Here is a 24465-nt window from a genome sequence, read left to right on the forward strand (position 1 = left end):
ACGAGTCTAATATATACTAAAATAATAATTTAACAACGCTAGAGCAACATAGATTTCTTAGCGACGGCAAAAATGAATAATAATATGATGTATTATTATTCATTTTTGCAGACATTTTTGGGACAGTATCAAATTCCGAATTCCCATGAACCCCTCGGGAGTTACTACAATTTACACCTACACGAAGCCGCCTTACCAATAGTTGTGTATTATGTGCTAATCCTCTTCTGAGCGTGTGGAAACCTCCTTCTTGGGTTGTTACTCACTCTTAATATGAGCCCAAATATATTTTGTAATATTAAAAAAACTTCGGTGAACGGTTATAACTGCGATGTGCTAGTTCATCGTTGTACAAACAAGAATTGAATGTATAACGTGACCGACACTACTATTGCTTAAGAGAAACAAATCTATCGAAATATTATTATTCCATTTCTTTCAGATTATTATTATTATTATTACTATTTTTTGCTACTCTACGCGACCTTATTATTTTTTTTTTTATCATACACAAATGGAAAACGGTTTTCAATAATAAGCGAATGATGAAAAAAAAAATTGAATTGACCATAATCGATCAAATATTATTTTTTTTTCCTCGCAACTATTGACCGTACCTAATTACATCTTTAAACCGGTAACGCCTATAACAACACAGAAGCGTTCTAATTCATTTTTAATATACTTTTATTTCTAGTGTGTAATACACTGTTTCTTTTTGTCGGTTTCGAGTATCGCTTGACACGTTTTTTTATCGCACGTTTCTTTTCTTGTATGTATATTTCATGTGTATTTCGAGGGTTGAACGAATGGCAAATTATTTGTTTTATTCAAAAGTTTACCGGTAGCGCCGTCTAATCTATATTATAAGAGCGTTATCGGTTAATGCGGCTATCGAGTCGAGCTAAGTGTTGTGAAGGTGGGTACCTACCTACATACTTATATGTAGTAAACTTAGTCAGCCAAACAAGCGTTTATCTGGCGCACATTTTTCGACGATTACACGGCCGACGCGCATTGACATAGCAACGTCGTCACGCATGAAATTTTATTATTTATTTTATAATACATTTATATATATATATATATTTTTTTTTTGACCCGTGTACCGGTGTATACGGTGGTAATACGCGCATACCCCCAATCCAATAAGAATAACAGCTATACAGAAATTCCTACAAATATACACCGGCGGTAGGCGTGCGCTTTTGTCAACAGCATCCGTCCGGTGTGTGTGTTTGTTAATCCGACAAATAATATAATATATTATTATATTTTGCGCCTTTTCAATATTGTAGAAATGAATGAAATTTACCGCACGTACGCGCATACAAATTATTCCAAATGACCGAACGCCACTGTGGAGTTCAGAGCATATATATATATAACATATAAATATAATATGTACCTATATTGGTACAATGACTCTGTACGGAATACAATGCACATAGTATGCACATGACGCTATTTAAGCGGTAATTGTCGGCTGCAATGGGATCTCTTTGACACGGCCACGCATATTGCTGCGAACCCGGCACGTCTCAAAATGTGTATCACCCTGTGTAATACGCGCATGTTGTATTTTATTGTAATAGTAGTTAGCATTTTTGTATTATTGTATATTATTATACCTTTCAGGTGTCCCCCCGGTAATCCGCGTGTTTGGATTCCGCGACCGTATTGCCGTGAAATTTCCTGTGTCGCCCATTGTGCATAATATATCACACCTTCGCCTCCCCCCCAAAGGTAATAACGGGTATTTAGGCCTTATTATCGCCGCCCCCGTGTCTCGTTGTTCGCGACACCTTCGGCTTGCCTGCGCACGTATTATTAGTATTATTATTATTATGATAATAATATGTTATTATACTGTACGTTGGCGGGTTGATGCGGGATTCGCAGCAGCTGTTCGGTTAGTATGACGATTATTGTCACCCGCATGCAAAAAAAAAAAAAAAAAACCTAGAGAAACCCATAAATTACCGTGAGCCCGTCGACCTGATAAGGAGCTTTTCGGCCTCGACAGTGACTAGGAGGGTGGGCGGAGGGGGCGGTTAGTTGATAAATTGCGGTTACTCTCGACGGGGGTTTTGGAGTTGAGATAAAATAAATAAAAAAAAAAGAGGAGAGAAACCCGCGAAAAGCACATACGGCGGTGACGTCGCATTTGAATAAAGAGCGATAAATTGACATCGCGTGCGTCCGGACAAGTAAACGCTGCCCGAAGTCTTCCCTTTGCGCGGAGGGGAGGCAGTTGAAGATAAATCGCCGTCTCGCGTGGTAACATCGTGAGAAACGACGGCCTAAACAACAAGAAGAAGAGGGTATCAAACAAACTACTACTACCACTACATATATGGAGAGAGGTATCGTCTGCTATCGGTCCCATCCCCTCCGCCGCCGCCGAGTGTTCCGTTATTTATACATATATTATATTATACACACACATAGAGAAGCCCGCGAACGGTCTGGAAAAAAATATCGAAGGGGCGGTAAGTTATGTATACTTCCATTTGGTAAATTAAAAACGACAACGCCGCCGTCGCTGGTTTTTGTGTTTGCTACGCCTAAAAAGTAAAAACGATACAGCCTTGCCTCTCTACTCGCCCCTAAAATAATAATAATAAAAAAAAAAAACTCTGTACATTCGATAAAGGATTCCGTTTTTGCACGTGGCAGTATTGCCCTTATTACGTTAATGGACAAGCGTTGCCTTGTCATTATTTTTATTATTATTATTGCGCATTAAAAGCAAAAAAAAAAACCGTCGGGTTCGGTCAAATAATAATATAATCAGTCTGGTAACCGAGAGATTTCTCTATACATATTATCATCATGATATGTATAGCTGCGGCAGCTGTATACGCCCCGACAGACGCAGTCGTTTTGAATAGGCTGAATTTTAAATGATAATGATATCTCGTCGATGGATAATATTACCGACGACGACGACACGGCACGGTTTTACATATAGATAACCGTATAATAATAATATTTTCCAGGTATTCCTCTCATTCCTGCCGCCGCCGGCGTGTGTAATAATAAACCTCCACGGGTTCGGAAAGGAGATTTAATCCTATTTACACACATGAACCGAGTAAGGTGAGCAGTGAGAAATTAATATCTAATTATTGTGCTGACAGACACCTCGGCGGCGGCACATTGTTCTGGCTAAACGCCCATTAAGCCATTTTTTTTTTTGTATGTATATTTTTCTCAAATGTCTACTAACGGCGTGTGTATAACTTAACTGTAAAGACGCGAGCCGACTCGATGGGAACTGTTTTATTTTTATTTTATACATATTTATATGTATACAGTTCCTGTTTTTTAATTCTTCCGCATAACTGTGGTGGATAGCGGTTCGCATTGAGAACCTATCGTCGATTTAATATAAATAGTATATAAAAGAGATCATTGGCGAGCAACGTTGTTGGTTTTTGTGTCAGTCGTCACACGATTTCTTATTATATTAATATAAGAAAATACGTAAGAGTATGTTTGTGTATAATAATCTTGTGGAGTACGTCTAGCCGATGACAAAGTAAAACGTTTTCGTCTGGATACAGCCGGAATTAAGTAAAAACCAGATTACCACCGCTGAAGTGGTAGCGCGGGGAGTAGTCGAGGGAAGAAAAGAAAAAGAAGGGGGTTGGGTGGAGCACTATATAATATAATATAATAAATGTGTCGCATTCCTTTTATTATTTTTCATTTTACGACTCTCTCTCTCACAATGTTGTTATAAATAATATACTCGGGTCGTATTATATTTTATATACACGTATCAGTTTTTATATTGTACTTTAATGTGTATGTATTTTGTTTTTCAGGTAAGTCTATGTCACGAGTCTCGCCAACTCGCAGTAAAACACAGCCGCACAAGAAAGGTTGTCCGTCTTGCTCTAGCATCAGGTACATAACTTTAGATTCAGGTAGGGGAGTAATATTCGACGACGGTTAACACTGTTGGAGTATAGATTTAAAAAAAGAAAAATAATTTAAAATTATTTAAAGTTTTGATTTGCACAACAACACGTTGTTATACTGATGTATATATTATATTGTTTACAAGTGTTTAATTGCTTAATTACCGTACACAGCGAGTACGGTCGCGTTAGTGGTTTTCATCAGATTAAGAAGCGAACACTGTTTTTTTCCCTCCACAATATTACATACATAATAAAATGAAAACATTCCTGCGGCGCACTGCCGTGTAACCGCTGCGCTGCCGCACGCATACTTGTCTTCTCGTTGGACGTGCACCACTATAAAAAAATTAAAAGAATAAAAAATCTTTACCTATTTTTAAACGTGTGTTAAGCGAGTCGGTCGACTATATTGCGCGTTAAACGTATAAAAATATAAAAAATGCACGCGAAATAATTATAATAATTAGTTACCGAACAGCAGGATTGAGCCATTTGACGGCGCCGACATTGTAAACATTCATAAAAACATTAAAAATATATATATTTATATCACTAATTTAGGACCTTAGGGCTTAACATAAACTTGACAGAAGGCGGCTGATGTAGTTTATTATAATTTTTTTCTTAGGTCGGGCCCCAACCGTGTCGTCGTAGCATGCCCTATGCGGTGATCGAATTGGCAAAATAAAAGTAGGGGACGTTTTTACTTGAAATAAGGGCGTACCCGGCCAAATGAATTTTACCCCTAAAAACCACCAGCTATAAAACTCGGTAGGAGTATGACATAACAGTTGGGGTACTCAGACCCCCGTCCCCCCTGATACGAGCGCTGGCCCTATATTTTCTCATGTGCCCCGAGGCAACGTCTGCATAGTGCCAATTTGTTAACTAATATTGTTATCTAACTAAGATTGAAAAAATGAATGGTTTATAAAAAAATAAATTGTGTCGTTAAAAAAAAAAAAAACTATGCGCTGCTTTGCTCATCTAAACAAAACGCGGTTTCTTAATTAGGATTGAGTGAGTCTAATGAGAAAATTTGTTTTGTTTTCTACATCTACGCCTCCTCGTCCGTTTTATGAGCTCGTGGAAAAAGAGCCCGGTAATACGGGTCATTTGTATTCACGAGATAACTTCGAAGGGGTAACCGGAGGAGGAGGAGGCTGTGACGACCATGGCGGTGAAAAAATAAGGGTGAAAGAAAAATAGATTGCCGTGTTGAGGGGGAAGATTCGAAGAGATGTGGTGTACGGTCGAGAACGCAAGCCGAGTAAAAAAAACGAGCAAAACGCAATTGACCTTTACCTACGCAATTATTTCTAAGACAGTGGAACGATTTCAGTGTAATTTTCACATTGACATTACGGTTAAAAATGGTAATAATTAAAAATATTTTGTTTCCATTTGATTTGAATTCGTATTTTTTTTTATTTTTTATTTCGGGAGTTGCTAAGTAAACAATGTAATTATCCATACTGGAATATTATTCGAACGATATGATCTTCAGAGGGGGGTCGGACACTCGCGTGCAAGATAATTCATATTAATAATTATTTATATCGAAACGAAAACGGGTTAGGCGCAGTATCATGACTGATGAGATTAATTTCGGCCGACGACGTTTCTTTTAATGCTCTCTCTCTCTCTCCGTCGGATCTGAACTTGATTATATATTTTTATCGCCATCGTTCTCTTGTACTCTCCGACACACATGCCGCTGCTTTTACCTTACGGGGGTCATCATATTATGAAAAATAGAAGAGTATAATATAATACGCGCACAGTCGTTCGTTATACGTTTTAACTGCCGGTATCTATCTACATTATATGTGTGTGTGTGTGTGTGTAATATAGTTCTCTATGGTGTGCGCCACACTATGCTCGACCGCGTATAGAGATATACTGACAAAATATTATGATTCATAACGCTCTCGTGTAAGCATATTGTATTTAAATACGGTCCGGTTTACGCCACCGTTTGTATATTATTTGAATATAAGAGGCGATGTTATAGTATAATATATAAATAATAATAATTATAATAGCGCATCCCGGATCGATTCACTGTCATGTCGTCGTCGTCTTGTTGTTGTTGTGTGTATTAGGCAGCTAATTCGAATCCGTTTTTTAAATGGATTTCTCATTATTATGTTAGCTAAAACACAAGGGCCAACAAGGTTTATAAGTAGTCGTCCTATAATAACATAAAATATTATATTATAGCATTGGATGCATTAAAAAAAAAAATTCCGGGTTCGCGTTACTACCGCCCTTATATTATGTTCAAAGTGCATGAAAAAAAAAACAATTCGTTGTTTTCCGCTCGCCGAATACATAATAATATTTAAAAAATACATGTTAAAAAAACAACGTTTTCATCATAAATACCGAATTATACTACACTGACGCAGTTCTTGGGTGCATTGTAAAAAAAAAAAAAATTAAAACAAATAAAAACCGTTTCGGCGAGTTTTAATTTTTCACAGAACGACGACGTTCGCAGCATTATACAACGAACATGTATACTGGTAATATTGCCATGTTGTTATTAAAGCGACGGGGGGGGGGGGAGAGGCGAGGGGAAGGACTGAGTACCCAGAAACCGTGCGATTTGTTTTTATGAAAAAAGTATGTTGTAAAAATTCGTGTACGGTTTTTCACGGTTTTATTATTATTGTTGCGCGCCTTCTTCTAACCTAACCTACATAAAAGTAATGCAAAATTCGCGTTATAACACACTTAGAAACACTATCATGACGTGTAATGGATTTCATAATACGGACTCGTGTGTATTAAAATTGCGGTCTACCGGATCGATTGTCTCTCTCGTGTAATATATATATATATTCAGATATTATGTAAAGAAGATATGATGTTGCACAGAAGATAAGTGTTGTACCTTATACCTATACGGTATGGGGAAAGCCACGGAGCACCGTGTGATTTATTCCGTTTCCTCTTTCATAGCTCGCATATTATACTTACATGCATGCTTTCTGTTTTTTTAATAGGGAAAGATATATTCGACGAAGATGATAATTACATAGTCCCCGCAAAAGTCTTGGCGATGAAATAATACTTAAGTACACGGCCAAGTTATGTATATAGACGTGTAGACTGTAGAGTCTGTGTATAGTAGATGTATTAAGGTTTTTGTTCAGGAAAAAAAACGGGTTTTCAATTTCACCCAAGACATATAATATTGTATATAATTTAAACCGCTAATTTTACTAATTGCGCACAAATCCTGTTTACCCGGAGAGTATAATATAAGAAAAAGGATTTGATAAAGATGTGGAGATCGCGTGTCTAATCTGAGCGGGTTAGGTTAGGTTAGGTTAGGTCTAATCTCACCTCGACCCTTACTTTTTTTTTATCACTTGCCTTGGCCGGGTTATTCGTTTTGAATTGCGGCATGTATTGAATCAAATTGGATTATAACCGTCTGCAGATTTAATCCGTGCCCTTTTATTTTTTCTCATTATATTATTACATCCATACTTTCCAAGCACCTCACCGCGTCCACAGTGGAGCGGGCACTATAACTATTATTACGGAATTACCGTACACACGAGCTTCCTCTCCAATGGGTATATCCTTTATAAGGGATTACTATTATTGCCTACGATATTTTTTTTCATTTTCATTGTATCTTTTGTGTGCAAGTCGATCGCGGTCGTGTGAACCCGCCGGCAAAACAGAACCAGATCATTAATCCGGAACTCTGCTTCGCGCAACCGGTCCGCTCGGGCAAAATCTATTACCGTTCTTATAGTCTTCTTCGAATTCTTTACCGCGTGCCCTCCCCTCCAAACGTATCCCGCACACGGTCTTCCGTTCGCCGCCCCCCGGTGACCATCTGAATGTTGTCTAACACAAAACCGACCGCGTGTAGGGTTTTTTTTAATGTTATTATTACTACATTAGAATATGTAAGGTACCTAGTATGTAGGTTTTTATTATTATTGAGATTATTCTTCCGGAGACCGGCAAGGCTTGTCATAACCGACCGGTCGCGATCATTATTCAGACTCTGCACAGTGTTTGCTGCTGTCTCTTGGTATAAATCACACACATACACACACAATATCCAAGCCTATACGCGGATATACGTTTAATATTAAGAAAATAAGAAAACGGGTTTTTTATAAGGCGGCGGCGGCGGCGTGAACAACCGTGTGTGCACGACGACCGTCGACGAATTCGATATCATCGTCTCACGCGGTGGTGGACACACCAAAAAACAAACAAGTTCCTTTGAGAGAGAGACGACGAACCAAAAAAAAAAAAAAAGTATAATATTATATTTATACTTTGTATAAAAAGTAAAGAATTAATAATAAAAAAAATGTATGAAATACCCGTGAAAGTATCCAGCTGAGTGCACCGCGGCCGACGCCGATATTTTATCGGATAATTTTTCATACTTTCATATAATTTAAGAGGTGAAGAAAAAAAAAACGCCGAGTAAAAAAATTGATTATTTCTCGGGTCGCGTGGGAATATGATATAGAATATACTCGCACTTATCGGTTATATCTGACCCGGGTTTTTTAATATATTACACTGGCAAACGTGCGATATCTTTGGAAACAAAAGCACTATATTTTTATATTTTATAATAAACAAAATATTTCAATAATATGAACCAGAACCATTGTTTGTGCGCGCACCGTCTCGTCGCGCGCGTTTCCCAAAGAGCCTTTCTTTTTTAACGTACCTCGGACTTACCTTTTTGACGTTTATTGCAATATATATAAAAAAAAAACCCAGGACGCTTCACCTTTTCCGCCACTTTATAATAATATCGCCCCCCCTCTTCCGTTCTGGCCCTCGTTTGTTGGCTTATGCAAATTGTGTTTTTATTGAACGTCGCTTCTTCTCGCGAGTACGAAAATATTGCATACACACGTATATATATTTTTATATCGTCTATATTATTATTTTACGATACACACGTTCGGGTATATTTACACTTATTTATATATGTTGTATTGTGCATCGTTATTTGAACGCTCTTAGGCAGTCGGTACGCTCCGCGCCGTATTATTATAGATACGCGGAACGCGAGTGTTTCTTTAAATTTTTCTTAAAATAACACCATAAAAAAACGACTTATATTTCACATACCACACGGTACGGACTCTTGTTAGCCTTGCAATATGAGCGTTCCCTGCATAGGACTTGGCGTAGTCTGTGCAAGTTTTCCTAGTACGCGACTCGGTCGTCGTGGCCTGCGCTTTTAACCGGTGGGGGGGGGGGAACCGGGCGAAAAATCAGCAGACTGTCGTGCCGTTAAAGGGTGTAAACCTCTTAATAATTGTTCGTACTCTGCGTGCCGTTTTGGCAGTACGTTGCGGAAAGCAAGAGGCGCAACAGCCGCGGATCGGCGGGCGTCGTCGGCCGAGCGGTCATCAATCAACCGGCGACGGCGGGGCACATGTTGCTCTGGCGTGGCCTCCTCAGCCGCTGCCCGAAGGGTTAATATCGCGGAAGACACGACGACGAGTCCTTTTAAACTTCATTATTCACAATAACAATTTTCACCGGCAACCACCTATACAACCTGCACTACAACGCCACCACCTCCACCCGTTGATTAATGGTGCGCCGTTGACATCCGCACCCGGACGATCGTTTTCACCGCTCGGTAGGATAATATTGGAAAAATGATTTTTCGGATTAACTACTGCTCGGTAAGAGCATATATAATTATGGGGTTTTTCGTGGACCACAAACACCACACACATACACTCCTCGGCGGTGTTGATTTACAATCGCGCCTACTCGTGATTGTTGGTGGCACACGACGACAACACGGGAAAGAACGGCATTCCAAACGGGCTCTTTAAGAGCAGTCCGTCTCTGGCACGCAACGTTTTCGAAGATATAAAAAACTAAAATCTATTTTTTAATTGTTGTCCGTCTCTCGACTCGGGAGTCGTACATAATTTTATCATTGTCGGTGTGTGTACGGGCCTTCGAGCGGCTCGTTCGACTCGAGTCTCGACGGGATTTGTTTTTCTTTATTATTATTATTATTATTACCGTGGTTGTTGTTACCTATACTAGTTTACTTTTTGCCGATTCGTATAAACGATTGTATATTGCTTGTTCGACTATTCCGATAAACTTAATAATATTATGTATGTTTTATATTACATTACATATAGGCGCCAAGAGTCGACGCCACGCCGCGGCGGGTACACGGTGTACGCGCCGCCGACACCACCCGGAGCGCTTGAGAACTTACAAAAAAACCTCTCCCCCCTCATACGATAGCCCTCATTAAAACGATCGGTCGAATGCCACATCGTTTATACGTTTTCAATTAACTTCCAGAAAACAATCATTGACCTGAAATGAATTAATGCGAGAGCAGAGGCAGATATGTAAAACGTTCAGTCAAAATATTTGTAGTATAGTACAGTGGCAGGTTATAGTGGTTCAGTGAGAGAGTATACTATTTGTGAATTTCAATTTTGTAACTAATTACAAAAAGTATAAGTACGACTCGAATGAATACCTATCATTTTTTTTTTTTTGTTATTGAATGAAACGTCGACAGTGGCTTTTTGTCTGTGCTCTGTTTTCGGCTTGCTTTGCGCCTCACTGGTTTTATTATTTGCCGGTTTACACGGACCTGGACCCGCCGGTAGTGCTCGGGACAGAAGTACACAACTGCACACACACACATAACAATTGGGAGGACGACACGGCGAAATATTATACTCTATGGCGGTGTGGCGGACGGAAGTGACATCGGGAACGTGCTAGTTTGATTTATGCGCACCGGTGCCGTTTCTCGCGTTATAATACCACGTGGGTGTACCGCCAAGGGGGAGTGGAGTTTCGGGCCAAAGCTGTGGTGTAAAGGGGAGGGTGGTGGATATTAAAACCGCTAAATCATTTGCATATATGCAACGGCATCGTCGGTGTTGCTGGAAAACAATTGGCCGGTAGGAGGTGAGACGGGGGAGGAGGTAAAGGCAAATACTAATTCAACATTGTCATACGCCTCGGTTTTACATAGAAATTACCGCTCGAAAAGTTTAACCGTCCGAACAAATATATAATTACTGTACATTTTTTTTTTTAGTTCTTTCCAAAAAAAAAATAATAAGCCCGTAGGTTTTTTTTTTTGTTTAAATTACAGCCGCGCGAGTCGGAGTTGGAAAATGGAAAACGGAGAGAAAAAAATACTTTTGACTCTACTTTACATTTTCTTTTATATCACGGTCGGTGAAACATAGGCGGCTTGGCATTTATTGTAAACGTTTAACATAAAGGATGAGAACAGTTAAACTTTAACTTAACCATCGTTCTTGCCCACAAAACCATTGTGATAATTGAAGGGCCTCGGTGCGCCAATTAAGAACGTCTTCACTCGTCGAAACTTCTCGGTGTGACCATAATACAATTCTTTATCCCATATTTTAGATAGGTACTTTTATATTGAAGCGGAAGAACATTTTTTTTTTTTAATGTCTGGGATAGGTACTAGATCTGAGTAGGTATGACGCAGTGTTAGTTATTTTTTACCCGGGACGCTCGCAGAGAGCAATTGTATTGATGAACAGTTGGTAATTAATTTTCGGTCGATTAAAACACTTTTACGTTGTGCTCAAGTCTTATAGTCACGAAATCGGGGCTCGTGTGAGAGATACAGTGTAATATGGTTTCGATGAGCCGGAACGACATCTGAAAATCTAATAGCAGAGGAAGTAATAACCGTATCGCCGTGTTGCGTTTGCATATAGCGTGCGAAGAGCGCGCAGGAAACGGCTACGAAATTGAATATAAACGACCCAATAAAAGCACAATGATGCAAATCCGCCGCGTTTCGTTGCAAAGGCTATTTTAATAAAACACGTCTGCCCATATATCATATCGTTTTTGTCCGTGTTGTTTCTTCGCCGAGGCGCTTTGTGAGACGGGGTTAGTCTATAGTCGTTTTATTACCTTAAGCGCGTACCTACTTATCGACCACGCGAAATTGTGTGTATTATATTATATGCCTTGCCGGGACACGCGAGACAATTATTATTATTACCGATACGGTCTGGCTTGTAACTTCTTATAAATACTCGGTTCTGCCCACAACAACCCAACCGCGCCGTCGCAGAGTCGCTATGTAATATTTTGTTGCCGCTTATTAAAAAAAAAAAAAAAAAACCGTTGACGGAATTACATTGCCTCTATTTTTTATTTTTTTTAAATATATATAAATTATCGTCAAGCCGCAGTCCCTCTCCTCCCCTCCCCCCCGGGATTATGTACGTGTCCGGTTTTATCGCGGTAGCTTTATGCAAATCCCTGGGACGCCTCCGGTCACTACTCGAACAACGTTTTAACGCGGTACCGATAAAATAATTATCATTATTATTAATATTAGTATTCAACCGACAAATACCTAAACAAAGAGTGTGTAGCGAGGGGGGTGCTAACCTAACCCAATTCACAATGGTCCAGATCACTGTTATTTGACTTTTTATACCACTGACGGGTAAAAACCTAGAATCAGTAACCATTGTGCCTATATTATATCGATGTCGGCGTGTTTCTTGTGTTCTGTTCGATTCGATTATAATAAAATGTGCGTACCTATAATAATATAATATTATTCATTTATAAATTACATCCGAGTGTTTCCCCACGACCACGACAATCCGCAAATTAATAATGGTAATAGAGGCTACGGCTTGTGTATATGTAGGCCGTTGTCGCCGCCAATCGATTTATCCGAGGCCGCTGGACGTCGCCGACAAAAGAAGCCCTCGGGCCGCTTAGAAAGTATTTGCATACGGACAATATAATAATAATAAATAATAATAATAGTAGTAGGTATAAGTCGTACGGCAGGCGCATTTATCACTCAAGCCGGTCGACTCGCCGGATCCTAGTTGTACATATTATTATTATACCTATATATATATATATATATATATATTAACAGTAATAGTATCGCACTCGAAGGAAATGACACACGGAGACCACTTACTACAGGTGGCGGCTGAAACCAGTCGGGCGTTGTGGTGTTCGGATTGAGAGATTTATGCAATGGTGTTTATGACGTGCCCGAGTATAATAATATATTAATTATTATTGTTCACATGCCACGTCCGTCCCCACCCTCCCGGCCAAAACGACGGCACCCGTGGCACTTTTATACGCCAAGTAATATAATATATGTAACGCGAAATCGTCAGTCGTGTACTTACCTATTATCCACGTTTCGACGGCAAGAGCTGCTAAAACGCTGCTTTACATTATATACGACGAGTATAGCTGTTAGTCGAGGCATCATCGTTTTTGTTGAAACGAGCTTTTAATTTTTACCGCTAGCGATAAAAAAAAAATACCGCCTTTTTACTCTTAACCCTTATTATTATTACTGTGTCGGAAAATTACCGGCCGTGTGAGAGAATACCATTATGGCGATGATTATTATTATGTATAAGAGCCGTATAAATTTTAACGCTTTTCAGATATTTGCGTTTAGCACCTTTGTTTTTTATTAAATTTATTTTTCCCCTATATCGGAAAACGCTTTTAACGGTCCGGCGGTAAAGTACCGGCGGCGTTTAATGGCTTTTGAAACTATATTATATATATATATATATATATATATATGCAATTTTCATTGTTGAACATTTTTCGAATAAACGCACACCGGCGCGACATCAATTAGTGTAGTATTGTAGTGATCACTAATAAAGTAAACGTCACTTTGCGCAAATGTCAATTCCCGATGCAGTTCAATGTTGAACACCAATATGTCATAATATTAATAGTAGTATTGTGTATTAGGCGCAATAGCCCTAGCTAACCAGGGTTGGGTCGACTGTCAAACAGACATCAAAGGCGAAGCGCCTATAGAGAGCTAGAAAAAACACAGGGCGACAGTAACTAGGTCAAAAAAAAATTACCTAAAAAATAATAATACTAATGAACTATTCGACTCTCGTCTTGTTTTGTCTATAGTAAAACATGTTTTTGTTTGTGTGTGACAATAGAGAAATAAATTGTTGGATAGGGGTATAGAAGTTTTACAAATTATTCGTTTTAAACATCACAGCCACGACAACTGCACACAGTATTAATTTATCAAGTGTTGATAATTTTCAATTTGACGTCGTTTCTATCAAGAAGAGTCAGCCTTGTTTTACGTGCTGGCGATCACGGTAATCGTTTTCGGCTGTTTATATGGATCGATACACACCGATATGCTTTTCTCCGGAGGGGGGGGGGATTTAATTCAATTACTGATGATCACAGTTCGCGTGTAAAGACCAGACGACGGGCAAATGTTATGTTAAAAAACCCAAGGCGGATGGGCAGCACCGGTGATTGTAACGAGAGCGGACGTCGCAAGCCGCAGAAAGACAAAAGCAAAAAATAATGGCGACCCCTTAACGGTCGGGCGGCGTGTTTAAAAAAAAAAAAATATATACATATATATATATAATATCCTGAAGAGAATAATCGGCAAGTGAAGTAGAAGATTTTTTATTTATTTATTATCATTATTATTATTATTTTGGCTCCCACGTCGTATTTAATCATTTTTTTGGTAGACCGAACGTGGCGTTTCGCGTTTGACAATGTAATTAACCGACGGGACGCGTGCCAGCAGCCACGCCGGTTCGGTGAGATTGTATGGTACTGAACAAAATAATGTAATCTTAATTATTGTCGTCGCCGCCCATTTACTTAATTACCCATCGTGTAGATTATAAATTGGACACGCGCAAATTAAAAAAAAAAAAACACCAAAACGTAGAATTATGCTCAATAGTTCTCATTTTGTATACGGTAAAGCGTGTTTCCATTGGCGGATATTAGGGGAGGGGGGGCTTGGGATTCTTAAAACCTTAAAACTCAAAAATTAGTGCTACATTTATTTGTATTGCAACAAATCTCTCATTAAAAAATAAATATAGGTATTTTGAAAAGCACTAAATTTAAATTTTAAGGTTTTTAGTATCCCAAGCTCTCCCCCCTGTTCTCCACCAATGTGCATTTCTACTACACTAGCCGACTGTTATAAATTTCCTTGGAATCTAACGGACACATGCAGGCTCGGGATGTGTATATATATATATATTTATTATATATCATTATAATGATAATAAATCCGGAGGGGAAAACAACAAACTTTGCACGCCGCAAATTTAGAAAACCCGCAGACGTTTTTTTTATTATTTTTTTTTTTTTTTGCGCGCGTTTGTATAACGGTATTATTATAAGTGTACGCGTTATGTGCGGGGCCCTTGTTGTTTTTGCACTTGTTCTGCTTTTTATGCCGTTTTGCTGCCGAAAGAATGCGAGCGGCGGCCCGATGAATGGGCGAGAGAATATTATTTGCATACAAAGATGCCATAAACCATTTGGAGGAGGCGGCGGCGACGGCCGTACAAAATACAATTTACAAATAAAATAAAAAAATGCATAAAAAGGACACCACAATCGCGCAGACCGCGTTCCGGCTTGCTCGCACGCCGGGGGGTTGCATGTTGTCGCATGTTTTTGGTAGCTTTTTTGCATATTTCCCGTCTGTTTTTCACGCGTCCAAATTCCTTTCGGCAATGTAAACAAGTGGCGAAAATTTAAAAAATAAATAAATAAAACAATCGCCAGTTTGTTTGCACTAAAAAACGTCTCTCCCGAAAAACCAGAGAGAGAGACTAAAAAAGCAAAAAAAAAGACTAAACTGAATAGCTAACGACTCAATTGTCGCCTCCCGTCGACATTTGCATGCGAATACATTAAATTGTTTCAGACCTCCCCTCCCCCCAAAAATAAAATCCATTTCCCTCTGTTTGCTTGTCCCGCGTACGCTTAATTCGCCAAACACATCTGTAAACGTCGTCTGCATCTAAAACCAAATTTTCTTTGCAAGCAGTAAAGTAAATCTTAGATAGACTCGGTTAACGTGACCAGAATCATTAGAAACTACTTTGCAGTTTGTATAATATCCACCCTTTGAAGTTTCGATTTCCCATTATCTTTGTGTAGTAAATATGAACAAAAAAAAAAATGAAATAAATATATTTTTATTTTGAAAAACACTAAACTAGAATTCTTAGTAAAATATTTACCAGTCCATGATCTTAGAAAATTAACATCTTGCAAGCGCTTTCCAAAGTTTTCTAACAAAATATGGTGAAAAGTATACTTCGTGGTAATAATTTACGGGCCAGTGGATAATTTAATTAAGTTTTGTAAAATGTGTCTTCTTAAAATTTCGTGAAACTCATTTTCTTGTGTCATAACAGTATACAGAGCGTTAAAGTAACTATCGTTCTATTCGTTTTGAAAACCCAAAGTACGCGGTTTTTTGAACCGTATAAAATTGTATGTTTGTTTTTTAAAATTAACCGTGAACCGTCCGGATAACGCGTACATAATAATAATAATATTATTGTATAGATTTGTTATTTTTTTTTTTTTTGGTCCATTGTTGAATTCAAACACATGTGTGCCCGCTCCTGTTTAATTAATGGACGTTTTCAAAACTAATCCGGTAGACCCGGGAGTATAAATATTTTAATACCCCATTTATACATGTACACACACACACACACACACGCGGTCGTCCTCCCTCGTGTTAGAGTCCATAAACGCCCTTGTATAATTATTACCATATAAATTTATTTTATTTTGGAATTAATCGAAATGGACATTTTTGTTAATACCTATCGCGGGGTGGCTACTGCAATCAATAATTATTCGAGGATACAATAAAAAAAAAAAAGTTTTATGATAAGCCCATGAAAAAAAAAAAAATGCTCACCTCTATTTGTTTCTGTCTATAGTTATTGTATATTATACGGAGAACAACCGTGTTATAGAATTATCGTGGCTCTACAAATCCTGTGAAATTTACTCCATAACGATTGTGTTCTGCTCACGTATTCGGGATTTAATAATATAATATATTATCTGTAATAGTGTTTGTATCCTCGCCGGTGGACAGCAATGACCGATTCTGGCTGGCCATCGGATTTGTTGTACTTTCCGTATAATCGCTTTTGTTTCGCGTGGGCAAGTTTAAAGCGCACGTGTTTCCGGCCAAATTGATACCATTCGATTTAATACCAAACGAAAATCTTTTAGGATTTTTTTTTTTTTTTGCAAAAAAACTATTGAATCGCTTGCACGCACAGTTGGCGTCAGAACGAAGGGACGAGCTGACCCGAACATTGTAAACCCAACGCTCATTGTAAACTTAAGCAAACTTATTTTTCTCAAGTGTAAACGGACAAAATGTGTTCGTGTACACTTCAAAACGCCGACAAACTAAATGCTATTTGCACACTATTATTCATTATAATGTGTAATAAGGTCGATGGATTGTTTCTAATACGTCCAAAGTCTTAACTTACATCAGGAATACGTTGTATCCGCTCGCGGTGTACAAGAGCAACCGCGGTTCATTTATTTTCTTTAAGCCTTATGAGTCGAGGGAAAAAAATGGCGAACTCCTTTCTCGTGTTATTCTATTATAATATTGTCTCGGTTGTCTATTTTTTTTTTTCACTGTGTCGGTTTTGCGGTTATTGCGGCCATTCCCGGGCGGGTTGTTCGGCCGGTTGCCTTCTCGTCGTGGAGAATAATAATAGAATAACAAATCGGTTATCACGGCAGGCAGGTCGAAAGCTGAACCGAAACAGTCAAGGTGGTCACAAAAGGAAACACGGGTGGTCGATAGAGGAGGTGCGTGGGTAAAGGTGTAGACGACCACCGTAATGTGCAGAGGACAACCGGCAGAGCTGTTGCAGGACGAAAACGGGGCGACCGCGTATGCGGAAACAATAATAATGGTCTTGTGTTATTATTATAATAATAATATATACGAGAACACGTTCCCCGGCACTTGGGTTTTGCATAATAATCGCGTCGCCGATGCCGCCGCCGTCGTTTGAACACATTTAAGGATGATCAATAATAATAAATGATTATTCGACGCCCGCGCACACCGTAAACGCGTGGTACAAAATAATAAAATTCCATTTATTTGCAAAGTCTTCGGCAGGATTACCCAAGAGGAATTTGTTGTATTCTATAATTTATTCGGTCAAAATTGATTTTGCTATACACTCGGTGGGTATAAAGAGCGAGGTGTCGTTCAAAACTCGTCTTGGACCAATGTTATATTTTATAAAAGACAATTTTGAGTTATCAGGTTAAAAATTATACTATTGCCCCGCACAGTTTTCATATGGTGTTTGTTAATTACAATACAAATAATGGTTTTTAAGAGGTGGAACAAAATTCAATTTAATCCGGTTCAGTATTGTGTACCGTACTGACGTACTGTGGATTGATAAACAAACATAAGTCGTGTGCGCAAGTATCTGCCAATGTATATATATATATACATAGTATACGGGCACGTATCATATTTTATGTTGACAGAGGATGAACCTATTGGCTCGGCGGGCGGCCGTTTACGCGTTCAATTACTATATCCCGCGTACTTGCGACCATGGCGTACTCCTCGCAGAAAGAATGTGTGTATAGAAAGTGTACATCATTTTTCTGGTTGACCCCATGGGGCACACGCTATCGGTGAATTATTACTACACAACGGGTAGGTTACGCGCAGATTATGTAGTTGGTAACGTTAAAGCGTTTTTTTTAAAGCGCCGTCGTCTTCTTAGGACGTGCAGAGCTTTCGTGCAAAAAAAAATATTTTTAAAAAAACACCCAAACCATCAACCTTTCCGGTCATTTGCCACAATACATTAGTGGGTACCACCGCCGGACCACAGCGATCGGCGGTAAAGGGTTGAACGGTAGAGTGTTTTTTTTTACATGTCGGCTCATTGTCCGGCCGCTTGCGGTTTAATGGGTCGAAAACAACCCCGAATCCTGATTTTTTGCTGTTTTTTTTTTTTATTTAGATTTTCTTTATGTCGTAGTCATAGACTTGCAAACGGCTCTATGATGAGTGTATAGTATACAATGTATAATGGTATAATAATATAATAGTGGCCGGTCGACTTTGCGTGCTCTGCCTTTTACCTTTAGCCGCGTGATCGACGAGCCATAGCCCCGTGATTGATTGACCTCTTTTAACACCCCTCGAACCCTCGACCTTCTCCCCCTCCTCTGCCGCCCCTCTCCCCGCAACCGTCAGCTGTCACCGAGTCGACCAATTATGACGTATAGGTGGCGATGGAAAAGCCGTTCGCGTGCCGCCGCTGCGTTCGACGGAGACGTCTCGTGTCCTATTACCAAAGCCGCCCACTCCCCTTACTGACGGGTATAATATAGTCTGGCTTTGTTCTCTCCCTCCCTCTCGACTTGCCTTCCCCCCATCTACCCCCCGATTCGATCGATCATAAACGTGAAAAATTATATGAGGACTTAAGTGCAAACGATCTGCCGCTGCGATAACCTTTGGTTTCGGCTACAATGATGGGTCCCGTTGTCATCGATCATATCGCCCGCATAAGCTCTGCACGGTTTTGACAATTTAAAATTTTTTTTATTTAAAACAATAATACGGACAACTGTAGTAGTTTAGACTCGCCCGTTTCGTATTCCGCTTACCTGTTGTCGTTGTTGTCCATCGTAATCGCATGACTGTAATAACATAATATTATCGTTATTATAATAACGTATAGAGCAAAATAATAGTATACACGCGGATGCGTCCAGCGTGACGGACTTATGTCGCTCGCGATGGTTTTGGTATTTTGTTTTGTTTAAATAAATACAATATGTAATCATCCGAGTACCACCGGACAGCGGGTAATTGTGATTATATAGGCGGCGGCGGTTGTTAATTGGTCGGCGGGGAGGGTCAACATAAAAAAGATGCGTGTTTCCAGCAGCTGGCGAGTGTGTGCGTTTGTCGACAAATGTTATTAGAAATGATAATGTTTGTTTTAGTTACTTGGTGGGGGAGTGGAGGGGACGTTTGTTCTTCCGCGACTTAGCCGGTCATCCAACGTGACATATAGTATTGTTGAGACAAAGGTAAGGGTTTGTCTGTAGAACTATTTGCCGTGTTTATTTTTCTGTGGCTGCGTCCAATTATGTATTACTTTATGCGCCTGCGGAGGTACCCCCCCCCCCCCTTACATGGTCGAAGGCGTGCATACAAAGGGATTGTCCAAAAGCGATTTTTCTTTTTTTACATGTTCGCGTGTACCACTCTTACCGTATGCGGCAGCGGGTTTTTATAGGGAAAACGCCTAAGGGTGAAATCGGGCAAACGAAAATAAATTGTCGGAGGCGGTAGGCGAGTAAAAACGGCAGTCGGGGGTGGGGGTAAAGGAAAACGACCTAGGGGCCAAAAAGGGAGAGAAAAACTTTTGAAAAACACACATACGCCCGGTCGCGCGCTCGAGTTGTTGTGTGTATTGTTGTTCAATCTTCTGTGTGTTTCGCCCGAAGGAGCTGCGAAGGCAGGCCTCGGTGGTAGCGGCATTCGATTTATCAGCCAAAAACGACCGTTGTCAAACGAGAAAAGAAAATTTAACAAAAAAAAAAAATATATATATATGTACGTTTATTATTAAGAAAAAAAAACTTTTGTCCGTTTGTGAATAATTAATCCACGCGTTGCGGGATGTGTTCATATGAGTTTTTTTAAACGCATGTTAATTACTGCGATTCGTCGAAACAAAACAATATGCGCAAATATAGGTCGAGCTTATTTACACAAATTCGTATTTGATCAACGTTATAATCGTTTTTGTAATCGAACGGGGGGGGGGGTTTGTACAATATTTAAATATTGTACCCGCCGGTTAAAGTATACACAGCGTGTGCACATCGAACCAAAATCGTATAGTGCCCAAGTAGACGAATTATATTAGTTAATTAACCGAGATAAAATAATATGAGGTTTACATAACGTGAAAATTACCGGAGTTAACGAACTCGACGTTGACAGCTCAAATGTGTTTTTCGACCCGATAAACCAATTATAATCGTTTCTCCCCAGGACCCGGTTAAGAAAAAGTCACTTGCACGCACACACGGCCTTAAAACACAAAAGACCATTTGTTGTGCTTAACCAAGAAGAAGTAGTCGCATTTGGTACCCAAGTATACGACCACCTATATCTCCTTCTCCTCTGCTCCTGCTCCTATGGTCGTCGTCGAGATCCGTTGTCGTCGCGCGTAGGACGATCCACAAAGTAATTTATCGTTTTCCGCGCCGCGCTTATTGTTATTTTCTCGTTTTCTTATCCACGTCGACCCGGTGGTCGCGTACGCTCTTAAACAAAACTATTACAACGTGTACACCGTCGACCGTATGTATACTGATCGCGTGTGTGTGTGTAACTACTATACTTAATGGGCTCGCGGGTAATGAACAAAAACCGAACGGTCGAAAATTAAACGCGGGAGCCCCCGTCAGCGACCGTTCGGTGGCAGAAGCGGTGCGCCCGGTAGATAAGGCGGAGGAGCCACAAGTACACGCGTATATATATTGGAAGAAGTTGACTGATGGGGAAACCCCACCGTTCGACACTAGACGATTAATAACCATCCGGCTGGGCAGCAACCCGTACTCTTATACCATATGTACATAGTTTTTTTGTACTCTCTTTTTACATAAATCACTCTGTGTGTGTGTGTGTGTGTGCATTCCCAGAAAACAACGACCGGTAGACCTTAATAATAATATTACAATATTGTACGGTGGCGTTAGATAAAAACTGGACAAGAGTCGAAAATAATAATAATATACCTATACTTATGAATTGATTGATGAATTGGCAAAATACTCGAAACGTCCGTCGTGGCAGTAATTGGTAGTTCCGCCCGTCCGTATATATATACCTACCCGCTATATTATAAGTCGCCGTATGAATTATAATAATAATAATAACACGTTTTTCTTTTACTTGCGAGTATGGTAATGAAGGGCGCGCCGAATAATGGGTTTTGAATTTTAAAAGATCGTTTTCTCGGTTTTCGTCAAATACATATATTTTTTCTTATTTGCTGCACCGTGTGTGTTAATGGCGCAGTGCGTCTCGTGTGCAGTGTGAGGCTATACGGCCGAGACGTCTGTCTCGTCGATGTACATATATAATGAGTGTATGAGCTCGTTCAAAAAAAAAAACAATTGAGGCCCGATCGTAGTAAAGATAATGAACTATCGCCTCCGTGCTTGTGTACATGTGTGTGTGTACCATATTATCGCAATCGTTAAAAGGCAACGGACCGAAAAGGAGTCGTTGGACCAGTATATAGGTATTTTATTATATTATACTATGTAGTTCTCTCGATTGTATTCAACCGTGCGTGTATGGAACTCTCAAAAAAGAAACCGCCACCGGCTTCTGCCGCCGCCGCTGTGTTGTGGGCAGAGGGGCGGTAAGGTACGACGGTTCAAAGTGAATGAATATTGAAATTTACTAATGATATATATATATATATATTATATTATATTATATCATATCGAAGAAAGGAAAAAAAGGGGTGGTGGTAGAGGTAGAGTATAAGCGGAGGATGAGATAAAACAGGTATTAGAAAATATAGAAAATAAACGCTTACTCGGGGTAAAATAAAAAATAAAGGGGTTTAAATAAAAAGAACCCGACGACGTGTAACGGATTAATGAGGGAGGGGGCGTAACAGAGGGGAAAAGTAAAAAAAAAAAAAAAAAGAAATCAAATTGGTGAATGTATGTAATATATATGTGTTTTGTAGGATAGGAACCGGCGTTTGTGTATGGCCTATGCGGATAAAATATATACCTTAATCGAAACGATTTGTTAAGAACACTGCGCGTACGGACCCGTAATGCGTGTACATATATCCATAAGGGTTTGAGCTGCCGTTGTAATAAACGAGAAAATCCTATATATAAAATATTTGTGTGTGTAGGACGGAAATGAGATGAAAAATAAACCGATGGAGCGAGCGGGACGCGCGTGCAATGTTTGTAAGTCATTTGTAATAAAACGAGATTGTCGAAAACAAAACCGCCGGAAGATAAACATTTTCATTTATTTTTGTTTTGTTTTTTTTTGGAAACCTTGTACATACTTATTAACGCTAGACCGGCAGCGATTTTTCAACGGCAGCTTGTGGACATTTTCCAGCAGCCGGTTTGATTGGAATTAATCGCATTTTTTATTATTTTTTTTTTACTTGTTACTATTTTTGTCGCGTTACACGCGAGATTTTCTCTATACACGGCTCGTATTTGATGTACGTGACGAGACTTGTATGTATGTACGCCGTGTCTGAGAGCCTGGCGGCGGCTAATATAGATATACACACTCGGGAGCTTATAAGGGATAGGTACGGGCAACACACGGGACGATAACAAGCGCGGGCCACCCCTCGCCCTCGGGTACGAGCGGTAGTTGATTGATCGGGCTGTCGGCTTTTCGCGCCCCCCCCCCTACATCTCTTCGGCGGGGCTCACCGTGATTTAATCCCAAAGTCGAAATTTGTCTTGTCCGCCGACCTCTCGTCTAATTGACACGCGCGGGACGCCGGTGAAACAACAACACGTTTCCACTATAATTTGTCTCCCCCTTTCGCCGCCCCGGTCCTCTTAAGATTTCTTACTTCCAAACGAATCGGACAATACCGGGAAATCGTCATGTAAAAAAAATCACCAGAATCGTGTATGGATTTGAACATTTGTCTTGAAAAGTACAAGTCGGAGACGCCACCTTTGCCGCCAGTTACACCTTATAAAATATTTTGTACTCCAGTCGGTGTAATTGAACATATTAGCGTTGTGTCGTGTCTGTTTCGGGCGGCTAAATGTGACCGTTACACCGTTGTTTTCTAGTCAAATTTTAAATTTGCACTCCGGCTAATGACCTAATGTATCTCTTTTAACGTGAATTATTGCAAAAATGTGTAATTCCCGTCTTCCCGAGCTCAAGTGATTTTCGAGAAAACCATAATTTATTCTACCTACTACAATTTGCGGTATTTTTTTTTCTGACATAAATAATCTTTTGACTATCAGTCGCTCGATGCGCCAATACCGTTGTTGTAATCGTAATACTATATTGTCATGTACCTCTATAATATATTATATTATAATGTCGGTTAGGAATTTGTTTTCTCCAAAGCGACCAATTCCGTGAAGCACGACCTCTCCGGGCTGTTCACAATTGGCTACCGGACCGGGTAGCTGCTGTATACCCCGACACAAATTCACGACGTCTTAATCGCTTAATTGCCCATTAACGGCAAAAAAAGTAAAAAAAAAAACAAACAAGAAGCGTGGTGAAATAAAAACCAGAAGGTTTTTTTTCAATAATGATTCTCGTTTTTTTTTTTGGTTTTTTTATCAACTTAACCGCGTATAAACGTGTATTGGATAGACTTAAGGATATATATATATATATTTTTTTAATGGATCACAGGAGCCAGTGTATGACATAACGATAATTGATCACACACACTTTCGGTGAGTAGGTACACACATATATATTCGTTCCAGAAATTGATTAACCGGTCCGCCCGGTCGCCCTTCCACGCGTCCAGCTCAGTCATTTGCTCCGAGGGGGCTTTGTCCGGTGGCCGCTGGT

General features: G+C 39.6%; 2 protein-coding genes across 13 annotated transcripts in view; both read left to right on the plus strand.

The window, feature by feature from the left end:
* Positions 1 to 24465, plus strand: part of LOC126834734 (serine/threonine-protein kinase mTOR) — a 192341-nt gene that overhangs the window by 82815 nt on the left and 85061 nt on the right. The gene's annotated exons all lie outside the window — the stretch shown is intronic.
* Positions 1 to 24465, plus strand: part of LOC126834735 (ephrin type-B receptor 1-B) — a 102969-nt gene that overhangs the window by 17056 nt on the left and 61448 nt on the right. Inside the window, exon 2 of one of the 11 annotated variants that reach the window (XM_050566874.1) lies at positions 3834 to 3915. The exons of the other annotated variants lie outside the window; for them this stretch is intronic. The gene's annotated coding sequence lies outside the window, so the exon portion shown is untranslated. The remainder of the gene's footprint in view (positions 1 to 3833; positions 3916 to 24465) is intronic. 11 annotated transcript variants of the gene reach the window in all.

This window comes from Adelges cooleyi, unplaced genomic scaffold (genome assembly GCF_023614345.1).
Source record: "Adelges cooleyi isolate 19-005CV unplaced genomic scaffold, UGA_ACOO_1.1 ACOO_flye_CR_arks_rails_tigmint_CR_PRNA_21, whole genome shotgun sequence".
Lineage (NCBI taxonomy): Eukaryota > Metazoa > Arthropoda > Insecta > Hemiptera > Adelgidae > Adelges > Adelges cooleyi.